The 15,192-nt window shown below is 43.3% G+C and overlaps 1 long non-coding RNA gene across 1 annotated transcript in view; it reads left to right on the top strand.

The window, feature by feature from the left end:
- LOC132407138 (uncharacterized) overlaps positions 1-14,227 on the top strand; it is a 44,369-nt gene extending 30,142 nt beyond the window's left edge. The window contains exon 3 of the long non-coding RNA XR_009516376.1: positions 13,950-14,227. This is a non-coding gene — a long non-coding RNA (uncharacterized LOC132407138). The remainder of the gene's footprint in view (positions 1-13,949) is intronic.
- The last annotated feature ends 965 nt before the right edge of the window (positions 14,228-15,192 follow it).

Below are 15,192 nucleotides of genomic sequence, written 5' to 3'. Positions count from 1 at the left end.
TGAATCAGTCAGTTATTCCAATCAAGCTTGACACCAGAGCCCAGGTGAATCTGTTGTCCATGGATGATTACAAGACTCACAGTAAAGAGCAAGATCTTCCCAGTGAAGATAAAAGTGACAGGCTATACTGGAGAGTACATTCCACTAAAAAGAGGCTGTACAATGACCTTCAAGCACCTAAAGCAGGGGTCAGCAACCTTTACCACTGAAAGAGCCACTTGGACCCGTTTCCCACAGAAAAGAAAACACTGGGAGCCGCAAAACCCGTTTGACATTTAAAATGAAATAACACTGCATACAACGTTTTGTTTTGCCTTTATGCTATGTATAAACAAACTATAATGTGTTGCATTTATGAAATTGATGAACTCCTGCAGAGAAAACAAAATTACATTTCTGCATGCAACAAAAACATTTTGAACTCAGAAAAAAAGACGTTGGGTTGAAGGTTACTTTTAAGTAAAATACTCAACGTCTATTTGAGTCCTCCTTGTATTTATGAAAAACGCCAAACTTAAATTTGCCGCCAGCAGCAAAAATAACGTCAGCCAGCTGTCAACCTGAAAAATAAAAGGACTATTTCACTGAACAATGAAAACATATTCATATACGTAAAATAATAGGCAATTAAAATATTTATCATACTTGGTCAGGTTGACTCACACCTGACAATGCAGTCGTATTCAGTAGGGATGGATCGATGCTTAGGGGAGTGACCGGGAAGGATAATGTGTTTTTTTCCTCTCTGAACTCACAGAAGCGTTTCCCAAACGATGTTTGCATTGCGATGATTGCAGAATGTAAATACTCCGAATTTATCATGTCGTGACCTTGTTTGAACTCTCTCAAATTGGGGAAGTGAGACAATGTGCTTTTCTGTAAATCTCTGGCAAGCAACGTCAAGTTGCGCTCGAATGCCAAAACATCCTCCAACATGTGCAGGGCTGTACGTCCTTACCCCGTTGAAGAGCTGTGTTCAGCGTGTTCAGGTGCGCTGTCATGTCTACCATGAAGTGTAGCTTTTCCAGCCACTCTGGCTGTTCCAGCTCAGGAAAGGTGAGCCCTTTGCTGCCCAGGAAAGTTTTCACTTCTTCCAGACACGCGACAAAGCGTTTCAGCACCTCCCCTGGGAATGCCATACTAGATCTAGTCAGTGATTTTAACTTTCCACACATTGACTGGGACTCCCATACTGTAAAATGACTAGATAGGGTAAAGTTTGTCATATGTGTTCAAGAAAGTTTCCTCAATTAATCCTTAGAAGTCCCAATGAGAGCTGTGCAAAACTTGATCTACTATTAGGAAATGAGAAGGTACAGGTAGCAGAAGTTTGTATAGGGGAACACTTTGCATCCCATGAACACAATGCTATTAGTTTCAGGGCAATAATGGAAAAGGATAGTGGGCTGAGATTCTAAATTGAAAATAAGCCAATTTTAATAGTATGGGAAAGGATCTGGCAAGTGTAGATTGGGACAGGCTGTTTTCCGACAAAAGTGAAATTCTGAGTGTACAAAGTTTGTATGTGTCTGTCAGAGTAAAAGGTGTAGAGATCCTTTGTTTTCAGGAGATATTGAGGCTCTAATTAAGAAAAAAGAAAGAAGTGCATAGGCAGATAAGGACACATGAAGTGCAAGAGAACACTTGAGAAAGAAATTAGAAGGTATGAGGTTGCCCTAGCAGACAAAATGAAGGAGAATCCTAATGGTTTTTACACATGTGCTAAAAGCAAAAGGATTGCAAGGGACAAAATTGGTCCTCTGCAAGATTAGAATGGTAGTCCATGTGTAGATCCAAAAGAGATGGAAGAGATCTTAAATACATTTTTTACATCTGTATTTACCCAGGAGATGGATATAGAGTCTATTGAAGTGAGGCAAAACGGTAACAACTTCATGGACCCTATACAGATTACAGAGAAGGAGGTGTTTGCTATCCTGAGGCAAATTAGGGTGAATAAATCCCCAGGGCCTGACAAGGTGTTGCCACAGATTCTGTGGGAGGCAAGTGCAGAAATTGCCGGAGCCTCAGCAGAGATATTTAAATCATCCTTACTAACAGATGAGGTATCAGAGGAATGGAGGATAACCAACATTGTTCTGCTGTTCATGAAAGGTTCTAAAAAATAAACCAGGAAATTATAGGCCGATAAACCTGACCTCAGTAGTGGGAAAGTATTGGAAGGTATTCTGAGGGACCAGATATTTAAGTATTTTTATAGCCACGGACTGATTAAGGAAAGGCAGCATGGCTTTGTGCATGGTAGGTCAGGTCTAATCAATCATAAAGCTTTTTGAGGAAGTTACCAGGAAAGTTGATGAAGGCAAGGTTGCGGATGCTGCCTAGATAGACTTTAGTAAGGCATTTGAGTCAGTACGGGTGGAAGTCAGGAACAGGAAGGGAGCAGTTACTCCACTGGGGATATTCTATAGGCCCCCTGGTAGCAGCAGAGATACCGAGGAGCAGATTGGGATGCAGATTTTTGAAAGGTACAAAAATAACAGGGTTGTTATCATGGGTGACTTTAACTTCCCTAATATTGATTGGCACTTGATTAGTTCCAAGGGTTGAGATGGGGCAGAGTTTTTTAAATGTGTCCAGGATGGATTCCTGTCACAGTATGTTGACAAGCCGACTAGGGGGAATGCCATACTAGATCTAGTATTAGGTAACAAACCAGGTCAGATCACAGATCTGTCAGTGGGCGAGCATCTGGGGGACAGTGATCACCACTCCCTGGTCTTTAGCATTATCATGGAAAAGGATAGAATCAGAGAGGACAGGAACATTTTTAATTGGGGAAGGGCAAATTATGAGGCTATAAGGCTAGAACTTATGGGTGTGAATTGGGATGACGTTTCTGCAGGGAAATGTACTATGGACATGTGGTCGATGTTCAAGGATCTCTTGCAGGATGTTAGAGATAAATTTGTCCCACTGAGGAAGATGAAGAATGGTAGGGTGAAGGAACCATGGGTGACAAGTAAGGTGGAAAATCTAGTCAGGTGGAAGAGAGCAGCATACATGAGGTTTAGGAAGCAAGGATCAGATGGGTCTATTGAGGAATATAGGGTAGCAAGAAAGGAGCTTAAGAAGGGGCTGAGAAGAGCAGGAAGGGGGCATGAGAAGGCCTTGGCGAGTAGGATAAAGGAAAACCCAAAAGCATTCTTCACTTATGAGAAGAACAAAAGGATGACAGGAGTGAAGTTAGGACCGATTAGAGATAAAGGTGGGAAGATGTGCCTGGAGGCTGTGGAAGTGAGTGAGGTCCTCAATGAATACTTCTCTTCGGTATTTACCAATGAGAGGGAACTTGATGACGGTGAGGACAATATGAGTGAGGTTGATGTTCTGGAGCATGTTGATATTAAGGGCGAGGAGGTATTGGAGTTGTTAAAATACATTAGGATAGTTAAGTCCCCCGGGCCTGTCGGAGTATTTCCCAGGCTGCTCTATGAGGCAAGAGAAGAGATTGCTGAGACTTTGGCTAGGATCTTTATGTCCTCGTTGTCCACGGGAATGGTACCGGAGGATTGGAGGGAGGTGAATGTTGTCCCCTTGTTCAAAAAAGGTAGTAGAGATAGTCCAGGTAATTATAGACCAGTGAGCCTTACGTCTGTGGTGGGAAAGCTGTTGGAAAAGATTCTTAGGGATAGGATCTATGGGCATTTCGAGAACCTTGGTCTGATCAGTGACAGTCAGTATGGCTTTGTGAAGGGCAGATCGTGTCTAACAAGCCTGATAGAGTTCTTTGAGGAGGTGACCAGGCATATAGATGAGAGTGCAGTGGGTGTGATCTGCATGGATTTTAGTAAGGCATTTGACAAAGTTCCACAAGGTAGGCTTATTCAGAAAGTCAGAAGGCATGGGATCCAGGGAAGTTTGGCCAGGTGGATTCAGAATTGGCTTGCCTTCAGAAAGCAGAGGGTCATGGTGGAGGGAATACATTCAGATTGGAGGGTTGTGACTAGTGGTGTCCCACAAGGATCTGTTCTGGGACCTCTGCTTTTCGTGATTTTTATTAACAACCTGGATGTGGGAGTAGAAGGGTGGGTTGACAAGTTTGCAGACGACACAAAGATTGGTGGTGTTGTGGATAGTGTAGAGGATTGTCGAAGATTGCAGAGAGACATTGATAGGATGCAGGAGTGGGTTGAGAAGTGGCAGATGGAGTTCAACCCAGAGAAGTGTGAGGTGGTACACTTTGGAAGGACAAACTCCAAGGCAGAGTACAAAGTAAATGGCAGGATACTTGGTAGTGTGGAGGAGCAGAGAGATCAGGAGGTACATGTCCGCAGATCCCTGAAAGTTGCCTCACAGGTAGATAGGGTAGTTAAGAAAGCTTATGGAGTGTTAGCTTTCATAAGTCGAGGGATAGAGTTTAAGAGACGCGATGTAATGATGCAGCTCTATAAAACTCTAGTTAGGCCACACTTGGAGTAATGTGTCCAGTTCTGGTCGCCTCACTATAGGAAGGATGTGGAAGTATTGGAAAGGGTACAAAGGAGATTTACCAGGATGCTGCCTGGTTTAGAGAGTATGGATTATGATCAGAGATTAAGGGAGCTAGGGCTTTACTCTTTGGAGAGAAGGAGGATGAGAGGAGAAATGATAGATGTGTACAAGATATTAAGAGGAATAGGGACAGCCAGAGCCTCTTCCCCAGAGTACCACTGCTCAGTACAAGAGGACATGGCTTTAAGGTAAGGGGAGTGGTTGGTGCGTGGAATGCGCTGCCTGAGTCAGTGGTGGAGGCAGATACACTAGTGAAGTTTAAGAGACTACTAAACAGGTATATAGAGGAATTTAAGGTGGGGGGTTGCATGGGAGGCAGGGTTTGAGGGTCAGCACAACATTGTGGGCCGAAGGGCCTGTAATGCGCTGTATTGTTCTATGTTCTATGTTGACAAGGTCCCACATAGGAGGTTGGTCATGAAGGTTCAATTGTTTGCCATTCAAGATGAGGTAGTAAATTGGATTAGAAATTGGCTTTGTGGAAGAAGCCAGTGAGTGATAGTAGATGGTTGCCTCTCTGGAGGCTTGTGATTATTGGAGTGACGCAGGGATTGGTGATCATCTGTATCAATGATCTAAATGATAATGTGGTTCATTGGATCGGCAAATTTGCGGATGACACCAGAATTTTGGGTGTAGGACAGCAATGAAATCTATCATGGCTTGTAGTGGGATCTGGACCATCTGGAAGGATGGCAGATGGAATTTAATGCAAACAAGTGTGAGGTGTTGCACTTTGGCAGGATCAACCAGGGTGGGTCTTACAGCGAACAGCAGGGCGCCGAGGAGAGTGGTAGGTCAAGGGTATCTGGGAATACAGGCCATTAAAAGTGGCATCACAGGTCGATAGGGTCATAAAGAAAGCTCTTGGCACAAGCTTTTGGTCTTTATAAATCTAAGTATTGTGTTCAGGAGATTGGACATTATGTTGAAGTTGCATAAGACATTGCATAAGGTGAGGCCTAATTTCGAGTATTGTGTGCAGTTTTGGTCACCTACCTACAGGAAAGATGTAAATAAGGTTGAAAGAGGACAGAGAAAACTTACAAGGATGTTGCCAGGTCTGGAGGACCTGAACTATATGGAAAGATTGAATAGGCTAAGATTTTATTCCTTGGACGTCGAGGATTGAGACGAGATTTGATAGAGGTATACAAAATTCTAAAGGGGGAAGATAGGATAAATGCAAACAGGCTTTTCCCACTGAGGCTGGTGGGGCTACAACCAGAGGGCAAAAGGTGAAAGGTTTAAGGGAACATGAGGGGAAACTTCTTCACTCAGTGGGTATTTGAGAATGTGGAATGAGTTGCCACCACAAGTGCTGCATGCAAGCTTGATTTCAATATTTAAGTTAAGCATGGATAGTACATGAATGGTAGGGCTATGGAGAGCTGTGGTCCTGGTGAGGTCAATGGGAGTAGGCAGTTTAAATAGTTTGGCATAAACTAGGTGGGCCAAAGGGCGTGTTTCTGTGTTGTACTTTTCTATGATTCTAATACATAAATGTCAGTATGTATTTACAATGCAATCAGCATTATAAAATGTGTTTACATTGCAGTGTGGAGACTGAGGTAATAAATGTGTGTATTGGGGGGGGGGGGTTGTAACTAGAATGGTTGATCAGATTAACTGCCTGGGGGAAGAAACTTTTAAGATGGCATTGTTTTTGTTTTAATCATTCTATAGACATTTCCAGAAGAGAGATTTTGGAAAAGGGAGTCTTCATTCCATTCCAACCATTCCATTCCCTTAGCTTCTCCATATTATCTGACATGATGAGGGGATATTTGACAGGAAAGTTTACACAGTACAATTTCCTTGTCTACCAGCCAATGATTTTTTTCCCTTCGTAACTTGGTTGCCCCTGCCTTACCACACTCACCTCCCCCATTGCCCCGAAGAGTAACAGGAGCCCCCTTGCTCTTACCCACACACTTAACCATCTCAGGACATTGGATAATATAGAATGTGACCAGGCCCTTTAGCCCTCTATGTCTGTGCCCACCCTACCAACTCTCTTGCCTTTACTGCCACTTCCTGGCCAAACATCATCACAAAACTTCCAACCCATTCCCCTTCAGAGATGGAAAGGGGAATGGGTTTGCTTTCACTAAAGTACCTAATCCCCTTTTCACACCATTGTGTTCTCATTTTCTCAATATTATTTATTTACATGTTTATTATTTGCATGATTTGTTTTGTTTACACATTAGTTGTTTGTTAGTCTTTGTTTATCTATAGTTTTTCATTTCATCTGTTGTGTTTCTTTATTTTCCTGTAAATAACTGCAAGAAAATTTGTGAGTGTTTGGCCACTGCAGAGGTTCTATCAGCAGCGGGAGCAGAGCACTGCAACTGCAACTAAATAAAAGTACAGGAGGGATAGGCAGAATGGCCATTGTTGGGAGTAGGCCAGTGAAGAGAGTAGAAGCATCAGGCTTCGGCTCAAAGAGACATTGTTAATGGCGGTTGTGGGTCCTTCATGCCCGATGTTAGAGTCCTGGGAGACCCAGAGTCTTACAGGGAACTACATCTGTGAGGTGCATCCAGCTGCAGCTCCTTGAAGACCATGTAGGGGTCTGGAGCAGCAGCTGGATGGCCTTCAGCTTTTATGGGAGAGTGAGGAGATAATTGATCAGAGTTACAAGGAAGTAGTCACCCCAAAGTTGCAGGAGACGAGTAGCTGGTTCACCGTCAGGAGGAATGGAAATGTAAATTGGCAGTCAGAGCAGAGCACACCTGTGGCCATTTTCCTCAAAAATAAATATACCACTTTGGATACTTTTGTAAGGGATGACCTTTCAGGAGAATGCCATGGTGACCGGGTTACAGGCACTGACCATAGGTTCATAATGCAGAAGGGAAAGAAAGAGAAGAAGGGGGTGGTAGTGATAGGGGACTCGATAGTTAGAGGAACAGACAGGAGATTTTGTTGACATGAAACGGACACCCAGCTGGTACATTGCCTCCCAGGTGCCAGGGTCAGGGATGTTTCAGATTGCGTCCATAACTTTTTGGAGGTGGAGGGGAAGCAGCCAATGTCTTGGTATATATTGGTACCAAGAACTCTGGGAACACTTGGGCACTACCTCACTTTTTTAATAAACATTATTTCTGTTTTTGCACTATTTTTAATCTATTCAGTATATGTACACAGTAATATATTTATTATTATTATTTTATGTTGTGTTTTTTTCTTCTATATTATGTTACGTACCCCGTAACTGGGTTAACAAGCCAGCAGAAATGGACTGATACGTTGGAGTCTGGTGGTACTATAACTAAAGGTGTTTATTAGTAAACTAAACAAAACAGTATCAAAAATGCCAATATATGTATAAAACAGGTTAGCAATGATAAATACAGAAGTGTAGGAATGATAATCAGTAAAAAACAAGCTCTATCAAAGTCTAGGGATAAATGAATTGTCATAAGAGAATATAGAGTTCAGTTCAGTTCGTGCTGAGGTTGTTGTTGTGTTGCAATGTTGGAGAGAGAGAGAGAGAGCGAGCGAGAGATGAGCAGCTGCAGCAGGCAAACCTTCTGTCGTCTTCTTGTTCTGTTGTACCGTTGGGGTCACCGATTATGACCCTTCTGTACCAGTCTAGACCGTTCTTCAGTGATGGACTCGTCACCCAGGCAAGGGTGGACACACACACAAGTCCCCACCAGTCTGCCTTCATCCACCATGCTCCGGACCGATTCTCCTGAACCGATCCTCCAGGCCCCCACCTTCCTGTGGGTGCACAACACTCTTTCAGTGTCCACTGGTGTGTCTAAGGGTGTCTCCCCAGACCCGTCTTTTATCCCCACTGACGGAGTATCAACTATCCATCAACTCAACATGTCCATGTCCATCAATCTAGTCCACTTCCTGCTGTCTCAGCAAGAATGTCAACGAGCAAAGAAGTGTCCTTGTAGCAAAAGGTAAATAATCATGAAGCCATAATACATAAATCCTTTGTCTCTCTCTCTCTCTCTTATCTGTAGCAGATGCCTCTCTCTCTGTTCTTCATCTCTCTCTTTCATTAGCAGCATAGTTCCCAGAGTGGGGGGGGGGGGTGTCAGCTCTGGACCTCATTTCCATCTGGTTTGCTCAGCACTCATAACATATTGAACTATGTTAACAAATTTAATGTTACAAGCCGGTGATAATAAACCTGATTCTGACTCTGACATAGGAAGGAAAAGCAAAGAGGTCCTGAAAAGAGAATTTTGAGAGCTAGGTAGAAAGCTGAGAACAGTACCTCCAGGGTAGTAATTTCTGGGTTGCTGCCTGTGCCACGTGCCATTGAGGGTAGAAACAGGATGATTTGGCAGATAAATTGTGACTGAGAAGCTGGTGCAGGGAGCAAGGCTTCAGGTTCTTGGCTCATTGGGACCTCTTCTGGGGAGGTATGACTGTTCAAAAGTGACAGGTTGCACCTGAACCTGAGGGGGGGGGGCAATATTCTCGCAGACAGGTTTGTTAGATCTGTTGGGGAGGGTTTAAACTAATTTGGCAGGGGGGTGGGAACCAGAGAGATGGGATTCAGGATAGGATGGATGGTAAAAAAGTAAAGATAGCGTGCAGTCAGATTGTCAGGAAAGGGAGGCAGGTGATGGGACATAATTGCAGCCAACAGGGTGAGTATCAAATCATTAGGGATGCAAAATTAAAAAGGGTAGCAAATGTGGTGGATATATCTCCATGCGTGGAGTCTAAGAAATGAGATGGATGATTTTGTTGCACTATTACAGATTGCCAGGTATGATGTTGTGGCCATCACTGAATTGTGACTGAAGGATGGCTGTAATTGGGAGCTGAAGGTCCAAGGTTACACGTTGTATCCGAGGGATACGAAGGTATGCAGAGGGGGAGGCATGGCTCTACTGGTAAAGAATGGCATCAAATCTGTAAAAAGATGAGATATAGGATTTGAAGATGTTGAATCCTTGTGGGTTGAGTTAAGAAACTGCAAGGGTGAAAGGATGCTGATTGCAGTTATATACAGGCCTCCCAACAGTGGCTGGGAGATGGACCACAGACCACAGACCACAGAAATAGAAAACATGTGTCAAAAGGGCAATGTCATGGTAGTCATGGGAGATTTAACATGCAGGTTGATTGGGAAAATTAGATTGGTAATGGATCTCAAGAGAGTGAGTTTGTTGAATGCCTAAGAGATGGCTTTTTAGAGCAGTTTGTCATTGAGCCTACTAGGGGATCAGCTATACTGGGTTAGGTGTTATGTAATGAACTGGAGGCAATTAGGGAGCTTAAGGTAAAAGAACCCTTAGGAATCAGTGATCACAATATGATTGTACTCAACTTGAAATTTGAGAGGGAGAAAGTAAAGACTGATGTAGCAGTATTTCAGTGGAGCAAGGGAAATTACATTGGTGTGAGAGAGGAGGTGGCCAAAGTAAATTGAAAGGAGCTGCTGGCAGAGATGTCAGCAAGGCAGCAATGGCATGTGTTTCTGGGAAAGTGAGGAAGGTGCAGGACATGTGTATTCCAAAAATGAAGAGATACTCAAATGGCAAAATAGTACAACCGCGGATGACAAGGGAAGTCAAAGCTAATAAAAAAACAAAAGAGAAGGCATACAACAAAGCAAAATTTAGTGGGAAGGTAGAGGATTGGGAAGTTTTGAAAAACCTACAGAGAGCAACTAAAAGAATCATTAGAATGGAAAAGATGAAATATGAAAGCAAGCTAACAGATAATATCAAAGTGGATAGTAAAAGCTTTTTCAAGTATGTAAAAAAAAAAGAGAGATGAGAGTGGATATAGGACCGCTAGAAAATGAGGCAGGAGAAATAGTAATGGGGGAGAAGGAGATGGCAGATGAACTAAATGAGTGTTTTGCATCAGTCTTCACTGTGGAAGACACTAGCAGTGTGTCAGATTTTGTAGTGTGTGAAGGAAGAGAAGTGGGTGCAGTTACTATTACAAGGAAAAAGATGCTCAAAAAGCTGAAAGACATAAAAGTACTTAAATCATCTGGACTGCGCTCTAGGATTCTGAAAGAGGTAGTGCTAGAGATTGTGGCGGCATTAGCAATGATCTTTCAAAAATCATTGGAATCTGGCATGGTGCCCAAGGACTGGAAAATTGCAAATGTCACTCCACTCTTTAAGAAAGAAGGAATGCAGCAGAAAGGAAATTATAGACCAGTTATCCTGAGCTCAGTGGTTGAAGATGTTGCAGTCAATTGTTAAGGACGAGATGATGGAGTACTTGGTGACACAGCAAGATAGGACAAAGTTAGCATGGTTTACTTAAGGGAAAATCCTGCCTGATGAACCTATTGGAATTTTTTAAGATTTCCAGTAGGATGGATAAAGGGGATGTAGTGGATGTTGTATATTTGGGCTTTCAGAAGGCCTTTGACAAGCTACCACACATGAAGCTGCTTACCAAGTTAAGAGCCCATGGTATTACAGGAAAGTTACTACTGTGGTTAGAGCATTGGCTGCTTGAAAGACGGCAGTGAGTGGGAATAAAAAGATCCTTGTTTGGTTGGCTGCCAGTGACTAATGGTGTTCCACAGGGGTCAATGTTGGGACCACTTCTATTTATGTTGTATATAAATGATTTTGATGATGAAAAAGATGACTTTGTTGCCAGGTTTTCAGATGATATGAAGACTGGTGGAGGGGCAGGTAGTGTTGAGGAAACAGGTAGGATGCAGAAGAACTTAGACAGATTAAGAGAATTGGCAAGGAAGTGGCAAATGAAATATAATGTTGGAAAATGTATGGTCACGCACTTCGGTAATAGAAATAAATGGGCGAACTATTCTCTAAATGGGGAGAAAATAGTCTGCACATTCTGGAGAAAATCCAAAAATCTGAGATGCAAAGGGACATGGGAATCCTTGTGCAGAATACTTTAAAGGTTAACTTGCAGGTTGAGTCAGTGGTGAGGAAGGCAAATGCAATGTTAGCATTCATTTCAAGAGGTCTAGAATACAAGAGTAGGGACGTGATGCTGAGGCTTTTTAAGGCACTGGTAAGGCCTCACCTTGAGTATTGCGTACAGTTTTGGGGTCCTCATCGTTGGGGTCCTCATGTGCTGGCTTTGGAGAGGGTCCAGAGGACGTTCATAAGGATGATTCCAGGAATGAAAGGGTTATCATACAAGGAACATTTGCTGGCTCTGGGTCTGTACTTGCTGGAATTTAGAAGGATGAGGAGGGATTTCATTGAAACCTTTCCAATGTTGAAAGGCCTAGACAGAACAGATGTGGAAAGGATGTCTTCCATGGTGGCAGAGTCTAAGACAAAAGGGCACAGCCTCAGGATAGAGGGGTGACCGAGGATAGACCGAGATGCAGAGAAATTTCTTTAGCCCCCTCCCAACCCTTCTTCTCTGGTAGAATAGAATTGCTTATCAGAAGTCAATGGCAGGATTACCTGCACAATAAATAAACCATTGTGAAAATAAATTACCTGTTGTCAGTCTTGTTGCTCAAACCGTGCTCCTTCAACGAGTTCCAAATGTTTGGATACCATGGTAACTACAAAGACTGGCGGCAAATGAGGCCTTGTAGTCAGTGTGAGGCTAAATATTTGGGCAACCTTTGACCTTATTTTTGAGCCAGGTGATTTTCGAAAGACATTTCACAATAAATTTTCTAGGGTGAGTATTTTGAAACAGAACTTGCCTCAAAAAATAATGTGCACCAAGCATCTAAATCATCCCAGGAACTTACACAAACAGTGAAAAGAGCGATACATAGGGGAGGAACATCAGTTTACATTTCCTGAGTAACTAACATAATCAAGGACCCCTCCCACCATGGTTATACTCTTTTCGGCTCCCCCCCCCATTGTGCAAAATGATTGAAAGCACATACTACCAAGCTCTGCTCAAGGACAACTTCTATCCCAGTGTTTTTAGACTCTTTAATAGACTTCTCTATGTGAGCTTTTGATTTCCTAATCTACCTTGTCTTAGCCCTTCCACTTTAGCTTCCTGCACTTTCTCTGTAACTGCAAATCTCTATTCCGTGCAACTCACACAAAATGCTGAACAATCACAGCAGGTCAGGCAGCACCTATGGAGGGGAGTAAACAGCTGAGACCTTGCATCAGCACTGGAAAGGAAGGGCGAAGAAACTAGAATAAGGAGATGGGAGAGGAAGGGAGGAAGCTGGCAGGTGACCTCTGAAGCCAGGTGAGGGGGAATTTTTGTGAGTGGGGGAGGGAGGATGAAGTGAGAAGCTGGGAGGTGATAGGAAGAAACGGAAAAGGCCGTGATAGATGCTGCCCCACCTGCTGAAGCTCCATGATTTTGTGTGTGTTTCTCTGAATTTCCAGCATCTGTAGAATCTCCCAAGTTTATGGTTTATTTCTGCTCCCTTGGTGTATCTGTGTGGAATGATCTGCCAGAATGGCATGCACAGCAAATGCTTTTCACTCTATCTCTGATAAACCAACAGCAAACACCAGCTGGAGTCAGTAACAATAGTGCATTTTCCAGTTACGTTCTCACTGCTCGTATCCCATCTCAATATTTCCATGGAAACTCTGTAGATCCTGAGGTTACAAGGTGCAGGCTTATGTGTCTTATCAAGTGCTGCAGTGTGAAGGATCTTGGTTCTTCTCTGTCCTGACTAGAGATGGCAAGAGTCTGCTGAGGAAAATCCAGGAGAGCTTGCTGCTCTAACCCCATTGCAGGATCACTCATAAACTGATAAACAATCTGTGGGCGTCGTGGATGCTTTTTTTGGGATCTTGCTGTGCACAAAACTTTCCTGCTGAATTTTCCATCACAAAGTGGTTGCACTTCAGAAAAAAAGGAAAATTGCATTTATTTCAAAGTTCGAAGTTCAAGGCAAATTTATTTTTGAAGTATGTAGTTTCTGCCACCATGTTACCCTGACATTCATTTTCTTGCAGGCATGCACAGTAGAACAAAGAACTACAATAGAATGAATGTATGACTACACACAACCAACATGCAAAAGAAGACAAACCATGCAAATACAAAAATAAACAAATAATAACCATAAATGCATAAATAAATAATGCTGAGAACATAATTTGTAGAGTCCTTGAAAGTGAGTCCTTAGGTTGTGCAATAACTGTTCCTCAACCTAGTGGTGTGGGACCCAAGGCTCCTGTACCTTCTTGATGACAGTGGTGGGAAGAGTATGTAGTCTTCAGAGGTCCTTGATGGATGCTGCTGTCCTGTGGCGGTGCTCCATATATTTGCTCCCAAAATCAATTGCTGGAAACTATTACCCGTCTTTAGTTATCCCTGAATTGAGGAGGCAGCCAAGAGTCATGTGCAGAGTTTGCATGGGTGTCTCATATAAACCAGACCAGGTCAGATAGGCAGATCCCTTCCTCTGGGATCTTACAACAGTCTGTAATACCCTATCAACTATTTCAGACACCGGATTTAGTTCCAGAATTACTTACCGACGAATTTTATTTCCTCAGCTAATGTGCCGGGATTCACTCATGTTACTAGATGAGGCTCTGACAACTCATCACTATGATGTCGTTCCTTGTGTTGGGCAATCGTTCCCTTGGCGTGGATCAATAAGTTTGGAAAACTTAGGCCTCTGTAGTTTGACTTCTTCATCAGGAGACCACAATTGGAAATAACATCTCCTCCTGCTGACAATCAACATTGGCACACCTTAAGAATGTGTGATTCGCCCACGGTACAACAGCCTGAAGACACAATTCAACATTTTATGAACAGCTTCTTCCCTTCTGCCATCAGATTTCTGAAAGGGCAATGAACCCATGAACACTATCTCTCTACTTTTGCTCTCTTCTTATGCTACTTAATACTGTATATTTCTTATTGTAATAATAAGAACATCAAATATTTCTTTTTAGAATCTGTAGTGTATTTATGTATCAAAATAGCAGCATGCAGAGACACAGTGGCTTACCTGGTTCATAATAATAGTGATAGTTTTATAATCTTAGATAGTGTTTCAAAGTTTCTAACCAGGGATATCAGTCAGCCGAAAACAGCACCACTGAACTCTTATTCAAAATTTACTTTTAATCCACTGACAGCAGGTTTAATAGCAGTGCTCAATGGATTAGAGACTCTACAAACACCAGACCCGGTTACAGCAACCGGCCTAGGCAGTTCGACCGAGGGAGCAGCAGGTGCAGGTGGTGCAATAGGAAGCAGAAACACTGCAAGAAAGGCAGGGCACTAACTTAACTGAGACTAACCCAACCAGGCCATGAGCCAGACTGCGAGCTAACCCAAACAGGCCACCATCTAGGCTGAGAACTAACCCAAACAGGCCATGAGCCAGACTGCGAGCTAACCCAAACAGGCCACCATCTAGACTGAGAACTAACCCAAACAGGCCATGAGCCAGACTGCGAGCTAACCCGACCAGGCCACCATCTAGGCTGAGAACTAACCCGACCAGGCCATGAGCCAGACTGCGAGCTAACCCGACCAGGCCACCATCTAGGCTGAGAACTAACCCAAACAGGCCATGAGCCAGACTGCGAGCTAACCCAAACAGGCCACCATCTAGACTGAGAACTAACCCAAACAGGCCATGAGCCAGATTGACAGCTAAACCAACCAGGCCATGTTTAGCTGAGAACTAACTTGAGAGCTAAGCTGACCAGGCCACTAGCTAGGCTGAGACTAACCTGACCGGACCACTGATTAGACTGAGAGCTAACCTGACCAGGCCAG

Source organism: Hypanus sabinus, chromosome 17, assembly GCF_030144855.1.
Source record: "Hypanus sabinus isolate sHypSab1 chromosome 17, sHypSab1.hap1, whole genome shotgun sequence".
Classification (NCBI taxonomy): Eukaryota; Metazoa; Chordata; class Chondrichthyes; order Myliobatiformes; family Dasyatidae; genus Hypanus; species Hypanus sabinus.
The sequence above is the reverse complement of the archived record's forward strand: the minus strand, read 5'-3'. Positions and strand labels throughout refer to the sequence as shown.